Source organism: Zootoca vivipara, chromosome 11 (genome assembly GCF_965207765.1).
Source record: "Zootoca vivipara chromosome 11, rZooViv2.hap1.1, whole genome shotgun sequence".
NCBI lineage: Eukaryota > Metazoa > Chordata > Lepidosauria > Squamata > Lacertidae > Zootoca > Zootoca vivipara.
The window spans coordinates 28,372,806-28,378,805 of NC_142594.1; positions in this window are offsets into that span (position 1 = coordinate 28,372,806).

Sequence of the window (6,000 nt, forward strand, 5' to 3'; positions counted from 1 at the left end):
GCTTAGGGCCCTACTCTCTTGGGGGGCCCAAAAAAATTTAAAGGAAAAAAACCTGGATGTACATTTCCAAAATATAAGATAAAAAAACAGATAAAATAAAATCCAAATAAAATGTGTTGTGTAGGCTTCTATGATGTACATATTTTGTTATGTGGTCCATAAATTACCGTATAGCATATATTCAACACAAAAACCCGACAATTTGTTGTTGGCAAAGGACAGCTGGACATATAAAGGGCCCCATTACCTTCAGTAGCTTAGGGCCTCGTCAAACCTATATCCGGCCCTGCACTGGGCACCAAGCTGACGGGGAGGTGGGGTGGGCACCACAGGGCATTGCAGTTATTATTAATTTCATTTCTATACTGCTTAATATTTTAAAAATATAAAAAAAGAAAAAAGACAACACATTGAAACATCAAGTAAAACAGTCGGGCATAAAGCAAATTCAACTATTGACGTACTGCACACACAGAAGGCAGGGGGCACCAATCTTTGGCCTCACATAGGGCACTGAGGGCACTTGAAAGTCCGCCCCCTGCCTGAGAGACGTACCTAAGCATAGAAGCCATCTCCTAGGCCTGGGGCTGCAGGGGTTTCGACCCCCACAATAAAATATTGGGCAGTAAGTTGATGGGCATTGCCATTCCAATGGTGTATGTGCACTGTGTCTTGTGATCAATTAAATGGGGCGGGGCTTATTTGGGCCCCCACAATATTTTGTTCAAGTTGGCACCCCTGTACCTAAAGATATGGAACAAGGGCGCCAGGGGAGCCACCACAGAAAAGTCCGTTCTCATGTTGCCGCCTTCCAGACTTCTCGCAGAAGGGCTGCAGGGTCCAGGGGAGAGGCTTTATAGGTCAAAACCTGCATGTTGAATTGGGCCCAGAAACTAATTGGCATTTGGGGCAGGATTGGCATTATATGCTGCTATTTATTATTATTACACAATTTTATCCTTTGGATTAGGGCCTTAGGCCGTTTTCACTTATCTGGGAAATCTTCTAAAATACGAGGGAAACACCACAGGTTTTTATTAATATAATGTTTGGTTTTATATGATTAGGCATAACTATTGAACAACTTAATATTAACACAGTCCTCTTTCTGGCAACAGAATACATTTATTTGCATACTTATTATTATTCATGCACAGAACTCAGAATTTAATAGGAGGTCAGAGTATTAGCAGGACTCTATAACACCCCAGAAAAGGTTTTCCAGAGGTCCAGGTTAATTAACAAGATCCCCCCCTCCCTGTTTTCATCTGTGCTTCCTTTGAGGGTATTAAAAGGATTAATATGAAATGGGTGGGGGGAGAATCCTTAAGACAAAATATAGTAACTGTCCCTTCAATACAGCTAATTAGATGCAAGGGTGAATTAAATAAGTTTGTCCAGGTGTCTCATTAAATTAAATACATTTGTTTAAACATTATCTCCAATATTAGGGATTAGGTCTAGTCACTATCTTTGTGCACCAAAATTCATCTAAGGGTTTATGAGTCTGGTAATCTGCATTTTTAAATTGTCTGAGTCATGCAGTTTGTACCTCATTTAAAACAGGAGTGCTTGTATCCTCAGTAGGCATGTTTTTCCTTTCTGAATAATATTACCGCTTAATACAAAAATAACAATAAAAAGGGACGCATGCTGAGTTCACAGGCATGGAACTAGACACCCCCAAAAACACATACCCATTCAAAAACTATTTATTTATAATCTTGAAATAAAATCAAAGTTGCCAGTTGTCAAATGGATCCTAAAAACACTCACTATATTACAAGTTGGGCACTAGCTAGGGGGCACCTTGTCTCCTGGCAGTGGTCTAGCAGCTTCACCTCTGGCCCAATGATGCCAATTGCCCTGCAAAGCAAAATGGTGTCACTTATTTGGGGATTATTGGGTATATGTAGGCTAACAGAGTGTTATGTTTTATATTCTAGCCCTTTTGTTGTCCCTGGAGGCAGAAAGGAACAGAATCACAACTTACTGCTCCCCTCAGGTAAGAGGGATGCACGGAAACTACACAAGTGAGTATGACATCATTTCAGTGTATACTCTCAGTTTCCTATCTGATTTTATTTATTATTTATATTTTTATTTATTAAATTTATATACCACCCTATACCCACAGGTCTCAGGGAGGTTCACAGAATAAAATCAAAATGTAACACCACAAAATACATAATCAAAATAAAAACAACAACCCAATAACCCTCCCCCCCTCAAAAAAAAAATCCCCACATTTTAAAAGTGCATAGGATGTCAATCAAATCAACCAAAGGCCTGGTTAAAATGGAATGTTTTTGCCTGGCGCCTAAAGGTGTATAATGGAGGCATCAGGCGAACTTCTCTGGGGAGAGCATTCCACAGACAGGGAGCCACTGCAGAGAAGACCCTGTGTTGTCACCCTCTGGACCTTTCAAGGAAGAAGCACATGAAGAATAACCTCAGAAGACGATCTCAGGGTCCAGGTAGGTTCATAGGAAAGAGGTGGTCCTTGAGGTATTGCCTTCCTGAGCTGTATAAGACTTTATAGGTCAAAACCAGCACTTTGAATTGGGCTCGGAAACTAATTTTATGGCATGTGCTCGATCTGCATCACAGAGATGAAGAGTGGACTGTACAGATGAAGCCACCCCGAACCGGCAAATAAAACCCTGGTTCTAGAAACATCAGGCATATGGGGCTAGCTGCATCCTTCTTGCCTCATATGAAACATTTGTAGGGAATTTGCATACACAATTGAAACACACACAAACGTGGTTCAACAATGCCCCTTCAAAGAAGAACATGGAAACACCAATAGTAATGATGACCCTATTCCTTCAAACGCCTGGAAGAAGAGGTATGTTTTAACCTGGCATTGAATGGATGTTAATGTCAGCGCCAAGCAGGCCTCACTGGAGAGATTATTCCATAAATGGGGAACTATAATGGACGGGGAACCTCTCTCTTGCCCCCCTGCCCCCCAAATGTTTCTCAGTGGGGCCACCTGGAGAAGCAACTCAGAGGAGGAATGCTGCACCTGGGTATACAGTATTCAAAGCTGTGCCAAAACCAGTGTTATATGCTAGGCTGCTTTGTTCCCATCAGTACATCAGCTCCTGGTTTCTGCACCAGCTGCAGTTTCTGAGCCATCTTTAAAGGCAGCCCCGTGTGTACAGACCAAGATAATCATTCTATCTATGATTTATCACACCAGACAATGAAAAATTACATCATAGATTAGCAGCATTGATCACGCCAGTTTCCCCAGCCAAAAAATACATCATAGCGTTCAGTTAATGGCAGCTTAGGGCAGCAATAGTTTTTAATTCAGTCAGAGCAACTGATCTTTGTTTTAATCCATCTGAACAGTTTTGTTTGGGTATGTTGGGGAAATGCGATTGTAATTCTGCCACAAAAGAAAATGAGATGATAACCCATTGTGAACACATTACATTGTTCAAGGTGTAGCTGTTTTTTTTATTTAATAAAAGTAAATATATTGGCACCTATCTGCTGCACCATGCATAGTGCCTGCATTGCAAGAGGTTGGACTAGAAGTCACTTGGGGCCTCTTCCAATCCTACAATTATTTAGCACTGGAATATGGAAATTTCTGGCAGAGTATCATGGTACTACAGCAGCATATAATGTTTTTTCTTTCTCCCAGAGAAACAGACATATCTTTTCCAGCATCTCTAGACTGGTAACTGAAATATCTACAAATTATGAATTAATTTTTTTAAAAAAACCCAGAGTTTGGTGCTTTGTCATTTTGTTTTACATTTAAAAATGTGGTTGCTGGAGGGTTTTTGCATGCTGCAGATACACAACCAAACCAAACAAAAGCACTGCAGTTGCCATCCATTAAATCCATCCATTTAATTTGCTTGTAAAAAGATTAGTGCAAATATTAACTGCAGTCAATCGAAAACAATTAGCCATTCAACCATCATGCTGTAACTTTATTAAGCTCTTATCTTTCCAAAACATTTGGTGACAACCAAACCAAAAACCTTGCAGCCAATAGCTGTTCAATTGGTTTTGTGTGTGAAGAGGAGGGACTGTCCTTCCAATTCACAAAAGAAAGGCTGAACAAAATCCTACCATTATTGAATGCACAAACAATGGTCATTGATTGATAAAAGTTTAAGGGGGGGGGCATGTGACCTTCAAATGAAGGTCATTGAAATTAACGGTACATTTATTAATATGAATAAATCTAGATTTTCAGTTTTGGGGTTACCATCCTTGGTTGGTGCTTATTATATAAATCTTTTAAATACATAAATAAATTCTGTGTCTTTACAAAGGGCAGGAATATTCCCATATTACACTGCCAACAGATGCTGTTATCTGCCCTATCTTCCAGGCCATGTCTCCAATTAACACAGGGGTTAGCAAACTTTTTCAGCAGTCCACTCCCTCAGACATTGGGGGGGGGGCAGCGGACTATATTGGGGGGTGGGGTGGGATGAACGAATTCCTATGCCCCACAAATAACCCGGAGATGCATTTTAAATAAAAGGACACATTCTACTCATGTAAAAACACTGTATGCGGGCCGGATTTAGAAGGCGTTTGAGCCGGATTCAGCCCCCGGGCCTTGGTTTGCCTACCCATGAATTAACACTTCACTTCCGGTTTTCTCCCCGACCCCACAAGGTGGCACCTCATTAAAGGAATATTTATTTCCCCACTATGTTGGAAGAGAACATTGACTAGTCTACCTTCCTTTAGGAAGTGTGTTGACACTCCTCCTTGAGACTAAATCAGCTTAAACAACAATATGAGTTAGATCCGGAATAACAGACCAAATCCTTTACAATTATACCAGTGGGAGGAGAGACTGCTTTGCCGTAGCCCGACAATGTATCTCATGCTCTTTCTTCTAGTTGGCCCTAAAGATAAACCTAGATCTGATGGAGGAGATCCAGAATTGAATTTCCCAACATCTTTCTTTGCCTAATTTCATTTGCCCAATTTTTCATTTCCCTAATTTAAATCAGAAAAACAACCCTCAAAGCTTGTCTGTATTGCTAACAACAACAACAACGACAAATTTTTAATAGCATTTTCAAATGTTCGCATGCATCATCTGGGTGTAATCTGTACAACAGCTCTGTGATCCTCCCTATTCTAGGCTGAAGACAGGAGTGCCTGGTGTGCTCTGGTCCATGGGGTCACGAAGAGTCGCACACGACTAAACAACAACATTCTAGGCTGAGAGTAAGAGAGAGTGGCTTGCTTAGGCCAACCTAGTGCATAGCTGTCAAGTTCTCCCTTTTTTTAAGGGAAATTCCCTTATGCTGAATAGGCTTCCTCGTGAGAAAAGGGAAAAGTTGACAGTTATGACCTACCGGTAGTGAGTTCATAGCAGAAACAAGATTCACACTGGGGACTTCTTGATTTACAACTCCATCTCTTAGACACCATACTACTAGGGCATTTAAATTGGGGAATAGGTGCAGATAAAAGGTTTAGCCCCTTTAGTATCATGCCTCCCCCTCCTCTCCCCAGTGCCCTGGCCCTGATGCTAATAGGGGGTGGGTCTTTACAAATGGCTTTTGTAAAGCCCCTTTGCGAGTGGATGAGCCAGTTGGTACCATCTGTGTATGTGCTGTATTATTATAGATGCTGATGCATATTATAGATGCATAGATTGATAGATACATACATTGATACATAGATTGGTCTATGTAAATGGGGACCGGAGTAAAGGGGGTATTGAAAACAGGGGAGGCAGGGATATTGAACTTTTTGTAACCATTTTCTGTATGCAAAATACAGAGCCGTCATCCCCAGCAGAAATGTTGCTGTTCTTAGAATAGAACTGCAAATAGCTGTTTAGATCAATTCAGGGGAACAATGAGGAAAAATACCGTATTCATTTATATTTAGATACTGGAGACCATCGTTAGCCCTGCTGGACTTCAAACAAAGATCAGAATGATAACAGCATTCTAAGTTGTTGTTTCATGAAACCAATCTCTTAGTGTTCTTTAGAAA